Consider the following 8,463-nt stretch of genomic DNA (forward strand, 5'->3'; position numbering starts at 1 on the left):
TGTAGTTTTTTTAATTTTTTGCATAAGCTTGGTCTAAAAAATTAGTTTGAAGGAATTCAAAGGGCATAATAAAGCATTATTATTGGTAATTGATGCCCCAAGGGAAAAAAATGCAAAAACCTAGTAGGCAACCTGAAAGCTCTAGCATGACTCATGAAGAAGAGGAAGAAGTGCAACATGATATATCAAAATTACGAGACCAAGTGCAACAAGTGTTACTTGCACAAAAAGCAACAGAATCTAAGGTTGATGGTTTAAAGAAAGATGTAGAAGCTAATATGGATGGTTTAAAGAAATGTGTAGAAGCTAAGATGGATTGTTTAAAGACAAGCATGGAAGATTTGAAGACAGGCATGGAAGATTTGAAGACAGATTTGAAGACAAATTTGACAAAGTTTCTACAAGAAATGCTTACTAATGGTGAAAGGGTAGTAAAGGAAACTCATGATGAGAACAAAATAAATGTTAATCATGATTTCATAGACTCTAATGTTGGATAGAAGACCCACCATATTCCAAAAATCGATATGAGGAAGTTTGATGGCAAGGATCCTGCAACATGGATATTACAGATGGAGCAATTTTTCGATCTGAATAATGTGCAAAACACACAAAAGGTAAGTATTGCAACTTTATATTTGGAACCAAATCAATTTGTATGGTATCAATGGCTTTGCTCTCGTAAACAAATTATCACTTGGGCAATTTTTACGGAAGAATTGACAGCACATTATGAGGATACAAAAAGCAACACTTTTTTTAGCCAATTGATAAGTCTCAAACAAAAGGGTTCAATAATGGAGCACATTGAGGAGTTCCAAAAATTGAACATAAGGGTAAAAAATATTCCAGAGGAGCATAGGATTGATGTGTTCATAGGGACTTTAAAGGATAATATCCAACATGATGTTCGCCTTTGGGAACCTGATTCATTAGAGAAGGCATTCAGGTTAGCAAGAAAAATGGAAAGCAAAATTATGGCAACCAGGAAGCATACCACTCACAACTATAAAGATGGAAGTGTTGTTGCCCCTAGTCTTCCACAACCTATAAGGTTGACACCAGAACAATTGGAAGAAAAAAGAGAAAAAGGGCTTTGTTATAGTTGTGATAGCAAATACACTAAAGGTCATAAGTGTGCTGAGAAGAAATTATTCTACATAGATTGTGAAGAGGAAGAAGAAAAGGAGCAAGAAAGGTCAAAAGAAGAGGATATACTCCAGGAACAAAGTCTAGATAAAGAAGAAATGAATCCGACCATATCTTGTAATGCATTGGCAGAAATTACCACTCCTCAATCCATCAAGATAGAAGGACAAATCAAGAAGAAAAAGGTAATAGTGTTGATTGATTCAGGAAGTACCCACAATTTTATTCATTGTAAGGTAGCAAAAGAATTGAATTGCTTCTTATATCCAGCACCAGAGTGTCAAGTGATGGTTGCAAATGGAGGAACAATAAATTGCTCTGGAAAATGCCATAATATCAAGCTATCCATGGGAGAATATGTATTGACTAGCCCAATGCTTTCCATTCCAATGGGAGGTGTTGATGTTGTACTAGGAGTCCAATGGCTACAATCCTTGGGTACAATATCTTTTATTTTTCAAGAACTTTTCATGAAATTTTATGCGGAATGAAAGGAAGTTGAATTAAGGGGTATTGCAGGGAAACCAGGAAAGATAATCAGCTCTAACGGTATGACAAAGCTTCTAAAAAATGAACAACGAGGTGTAATTGCAAAATTATGTTCGCTAGATGTTTCCACATTGGAATCATATATTTCTCCAGATCTCCAAAAAGTCTTGGAAAATCATTCCAAGGTATTTGAGACTCCCAAAGGTCTCCCACCTATTTGTGATCATGATCGTGCTATTCATCTGATTCCAGGAAGTGTTCCTCCAAACATCAGGCCGTACAGATATCCCTATGCCCAAAAGATCGAAATTGAACATATGGTTGCAGAAATGCTAGAGGCTGGTATAATTCAACCTAGTCAAAGTTCTTTCTCTACTCCAGTAGTATTGGTGTACAAGAAGGATGGATCATGGCGCATGTGTCTGGATTATAGGGAGCTCAACAAGCTCATTATTAAAGATAAGTTTCCCATTCCTGTCATTGATGAATTACTGGATGAATTGCATGGATCAATTTACTTCACCAAGTTGGATCTTCGTTCAGGATATCATCAAATCAGAATGAAGACTAAAGACATTCTGAAAACAACATTTAGAACTCATGAGGGTCATTATGAATTTTTGGTCAGCATTTAGAAAGGACCCCTATCAGTATGACATGAACTCATGCATGATGAGCATCCCGCCAACATGGCATAAAATGGATCTCAATGCAAACATACATGGCGACAACATGAGTATCCCGTCAACATACAATGAAGGGATCTCAAAACAAAACATGACGAATCATGACAAGAAGTACATCACACAGATGATTCCGCAGCATTGGATATATGCTCCAAGGAATTTAGGGTTTCTTTATGCTCCAAAATTCAATCTCAAATAGGTCAATCTGCCATTTTAGCTACAACTATTTTTTTCTAAATATTTCATAAAGTGAAACTTGGACCATATTATGGAGAAATATTGAGGAATATCTGGTTCAATTTTTAGAATTCGGTTTGTTATAATTTGGGAGTTATACACTATGGAAGTTAGGGTTTGTGAATAGTCATAAAATAATTTTTAAATAGGTCAGCTTCGTATTTTGACTATATGTTTTTGTCTAGAAATTTTCAAACTTTGAAATATTCAAGAATTTTAGGAGACATATAGAAGTACCTTAGTATATGATCTAGAATTATATTTCAAGAATTGGAAATATGAAATGTTATACAAGTTTGCTAGTGGAAAGAGGCCAAAGAAAAAATCAACAAATTTTGGGAAAGTTACTATAACTTTCAATTGGCATATTAGATTCAGTTCAGACATATGGAATTGCAAAAACTACATATAAAAGGATCACATAACATATTTTTAAATCGAAAAGGCCTCAAATCTTGGGGATATATCAATAAAGCTTCAACCATTATGATATTATCCAAATTAAGGTACGTAACTTACTATTAAACTAGCTATTCATTAGAAGTGTTATCATAGTTAAAGTTTCATGGGAAACTTAATATAATATGGTGTTCTAAATTTTAAACAACTTTGGGGCACGGTGACAAATAATTTTTCAGCTTTGATTTAATGACTAAAAAGGAAAATCATTAACAAATTAAATGTAAGTGAATGGTTTAATTTTTGAACAAGTGGACGTTGCCAAATTAAAATCCAGTAGGTTGTTCCTTTGATTAAAATGGTGGCACTCCCATATCAAATCACAATAGGTAATGGTTATGCCAGGTGTCATTCACCCGAAGTATGAAGGCAAATTAACAGTGATCAGACAATCACATGATGAAGACCCATCAATTTTTTATGGGAAAATTATAATTTGTTCACTTGTCTGTGTTGTTAGTACTTAGATTTTGTAGCACTGATGATTTCAATTGGTTTCGTAGCACTTGCAGTTTCATATTTTACTAGTTCCATGTGATTCAAAGGTTTTACTAATCTTGACATTGCTCAAGCTACAGTAGATGAATTTCTTCCCATACATGATCATGTGATCTTTTTCCATTCATAAGCCTAATTACCCTTGCCATTCTATATGATCATTGTGTTAAATATATTATTGATTTTATAAAGAAATGCATTTTATATTTTAATAATAAATAAAATATATTTATTCACCCTCCCTACTCATTCTCATACTTATCTTTTATTTCCAATCACATTTACTTTTCCATCTTACACTTCCAATCCACGTGGAGTTCCATACTTATAGTCCCACTCACCCACTTCACTTACCATTTTGTTCACATCTCATTTACCTTCCATTTATTCCACGTTGAATTCTATTCACCATATTCATCTCCATTGATACTCTTATTCACCCATCTCACCTACCATTTCACTTAAGTTCCACATAGCCGATACCATTATGTTTATAATACTTTGTTTATGAAACACATCAAAACTTATTTAAACATCATTGTTAACAATGCATGGGTAGTATCTGTATCAGTGCTCACATAAATCTGTTAGGACCCGCTAATACTAGTGTATTCCCCAATTATTATTGTCATTGTAGCCCTTATTGTTATTTTTGTGCCCATGTTGTCCCCATATTGTTATTATTTTTCCCCATAGAAGCCCACTATTGTTATTGTTGTGCCCTTACATTATTATTGTTATGTTGGCCCTGATTTTAGTGTGACCCCTTAGACTCTTATATATACAAAGGAGGTTTTATCATTTGAATCATCCAAGAATTGTTCATTTTTATAATGTAAAGGAGGTCACCCCCTCGAAGAGGATGATTTTGAAGTTGTTGACCTATCTTTTATATATTTTCGTGAGTTGGTTGCATAACATTTGGTGTCAGAGGTTTGGATTCTAGGGTTTTGCTGCTTCAAACAAGTCCTCATGGAATTTTCTTTATGAATTTTTTTCTATGAAGCTTCATAAGAAAAAAAAATCATTTGAGACAAAATATTCATGAACTTCGTGCCCGAATTTCACATCTTGTCTCGCTATATTTTCAGAGATATGATCCAAGGACATTAGGGTTTTTGCAGGCTCCCGAATTCCATCTCAAATAGGTGACCTTGGAAAAATCATCATAACTTTCTTTATGAGCATTGGATTCATATTTCATAAAAAGTGATAGAAAGAGGATAGAATGTAGTTTTTTGGGTATCATTTTAAGTCTGAAGGTCAAAACAGTGACACGTGGTGCTTCGCACAAGTTCACTCTATTGAACCATCTTATAATCGTGTCATTGTGGGAGATTGGGCATAACGCTTTCTTGGAGAATCTAATATCGATGAAACTTGTGGGGTTGGAAAGAGGACTCATAGGGCTATTGCAAGATGAAATTTTAGACCTTGGAGACCCATCATTATAGAGATAAAATAGATTCAATATCGAGCTCCTACAAAGAAAAAAAAGTGTGTACTTTTTAAGAGTTTGCATAGGTTTTGTTTCAAAGAAATATTGTGAAGTGTTTCAAAGGGCATAGTGAAGCATAATACTCATTAATTGATTCCCTGAAGAAAGAAAATGGGAAAACCTAGTAAGAAACCCAAAATTTCTACTATGACACATGAAGAAGAAGAAGAAATATAACATGATATATCAAAATTATGAGACCAAGTGCAACCATTAGGGGAATTTTGAGGTCTAAAATGGGTCTCCTAAGAAAAATGTACAACCAAAATAAACTTTATAAGAACCAATAGGATTCAATATGATGGTGCCAACCATGGGGGATGATTCATCTTTTTTGGATGAAAAAGGTAAAAAAAAATAAAAAATAAAAAATAATAAAATAATAAAACTACTTTTTCAACTCATATTTTCAACTTATCTCCCTAAGGTTTTACTCAAATTTTGAGCAGGAGTACTTATTGGATGCAAAATTTAATTCCTCATCCATGTAGATTTTAACCTGTACATAAATTACATTCATATGAATTTGAAACATAGAAAATAAACAATGGCAACAACATAAAACATAAAACAGATATACACAGATATTTTCCCCTGATCCCAAAACCTGGACACCAGATTGATTTTTCATTATTTTCCTTTCAATTTTACAATACATATATATCCATGCCGAAGAATCCATAAACCCAAATCCATTAACTTTGGATTAGAACATAATCATAGTTCCGTTGACCAGATCTACAAAATACCATGGACAGAAAACGATCATGCCCAAAACCATGTTTGAAATCCACGCACAAAACCATAAGCAGGTCCGCTCACCTAATATAGGGTCCCAAAAAAATTTCCCAAGGTTTTTCCTTGGACCCCTTGCAGGGGGGGCTACTGCCCCCTTGCATACCCCCCGATAGCACCCGATGCAACATACAGGGGGGCTATCGCCCCCCCCAATGGGGTAGTCATGGAAAGAATATAACACAACCAAACATTCTCCCACTTTTTTTTTTCTTTCCATAAGAGAGATTAGTCATTAATATAGACTTGAAACAACCATTGTTTCTCTACACCAAGAGAACTTCTCAGTGATCACATGCTTTGTCAATGCATCTGCAGTATTCTTCAATGTGTCCACCTTTACCAGCAACTTTCCTCAATCATATCCCTCACAAAGTGATACTGAACATCAATGTGCTTTGTATTTGAATGATAAGCAAGGTTATTTTCCAAGAAAATTGCACTTTGGCTGTCACAGTCTATCCTTATAGCTCGTTGTACTAACCCCATACTTGAACACAATCTTTGCAACCAAATTGCTTCCTTGCTTACATGAGTGGCTGCCATGTATTCTACCTCTATAGTTGAAAGTGCCAATACAAACTGTCTCTTACTCATCCAACTGACTGCACCTGCAAATAGGTTAAACACATACCCACTTGTAGATCTTTTCTGATCCAGAACTCCAACCCAGTTTGCATCAACAAAGCCACTGTTAGAAAATTATATATTACAGATCAATGGAGCACATAAAAAAAATTGTAGAAATATAAACATAGAAAACACATAAAACAAGAGAGACACAGATATACGTGGTTCACCCAATTTGTGCTATTTACACGGAGAAATAGCCACTCCTTCCTTTTATATTATCTAGCAAAATGAAGAGATACAACCTAGAGCAGATCCATTGTAGTTCCCTCTTCGCTCTCACATAATATTCTCTTTCTTTCTCACTCAGAATACAAATATGCATAGACGCAATACAATTCCCTCATGCATAGCAAGGGGTTTCCTTCTAGCGGAAAAAATCCTAAATTAAACATAACTCTACCATCAGATATCCGTCTAATGAATGGCCTAGATTGACTACAAAATTACAACATTTTACAAGGAAATTTTAAATTACATCTATTTTTAGCTTCTGGGGGCGCTTCCCCCGATCCGCTGCCAAGGGGGGGCGGTGGCTCCAAATAATTGTTGTCGACCCCCCTTGGACCCCCTGGCAGTGTACATTTTACGGGTGGTGTTACCGCCACATTACGAACTGGGGTCCAATGCGGTGATACCTCTAAATAAAGAAGATAATCAAGTTCCACACCCAACATCTCCCACTTGGAGACTGATTATAGCATCCCCACCACTGCTTCATTTTTTGGAAAATGCCTCCACTTTGGAACCGGCTATTTCTCATCTTCTTCATCATACTTGAAGACCAATTTAAACTGAGCAGAATCTCAGTTTCTCCCTAGTTACAACTTTTGTTAACATATCTGTAGGATTTTGGCTAGTGTGTATCTTTTCCAGCTTCAACTATTCATCTTCCAACATTGACCATATGAAATGGTACTTGAGCTGTATATGTTTAGCCTTGGAATGAAATGCAGAGTTCTTTGAAGGATGTATGGCACTCTGGTTGTCACTGTATAACATGCCCAACTCCTGCTTCTTACCAAATTCATCTAACAACCTTTGTAACCAAATCATTTCTTTACTAGCCTCTATAGCAGTAACATAATGTACTTCTGTTGTTGAGAGTGCAACAACACTTTCCGATTTTGAAACCCAACTGATAGTTGTTCCACCTAAAGTAAACACATACCCTGTGGTTCTCCTCCTGTTATCTCTATCACCCGCCATATCTGCATCAACATATCCATGTAGAGAAATGTTTGAACCACCAAAGCATAATGCTTGATTTGTGGTACCTCTCAAATACCTGAGAATCCACTTCAATGCCATCCAATATTCTTTTCCTGGATTGTTCATGTACCTGCTTACAACTCCCAATGCATGTGCAATATCGGGCCTTGTGCAGACCATTGCATACATTAAGCTTCCAACTGCTGATGCATATGGAACTTTAGACATACAGGTAATTTCTTCTTGAGGCTTTAGACACACCTCCTTAGTTTGAAATCGCTAGCCAAAGGTTACTAACTAGTTTTGCATTCTGCATATTAAATATTTTCAACACTTTTTCTATGTACTCACTCAGAGACAATGTTAATTTTTCATTCTTCCTGTCTCTAGTTATTCTCATACTAGGGATTTGTTTTGCATCACCCAAATCTTTTATTGCAAATGAGTTTGCCAATATTCTTTTGAGCACATTTATTTCCTGCATGTTAGAACCTGCAACAAGCATGTCATCTACATACAACAACAACAATATAATATAGCCGCCATCATTTTTCCTTTTGAGATAAACACATTGATCAGAGTGACATCTAGTATATCCTTGTTCAGATATAAACCTATAAAATTTTAGATACGACTACCTTGGAGCCTGTTTTAAGCCATACAAGCTATTCTTCAACTTGCACTCTAGTTTCTCCTTCCCTTTGACCTCATATCCTTGTGGCTGATGCATATATATCTCTTCCTCCAAATCCCCATGGAGAAAGGTTGTCTTTACATCTAACTGCTCAAGATGCAAATCTTCAACTGCTA

Source organism: Pinus tabuliformis, chromosome 2_2, assembly GCF_031772625.1.
Source record: "Pinus tabuliformis cultivar Carrire ecotype Pingquan chromosome 2_2, CPIR1, whole genome shotgun sequence".
Lineage (NCBI taxonomy): Eukaryota > Viridiplantae > Streptophyta > Pinopsida > Pinales > Pinaceae > Pinus > Pinus tabuliformis.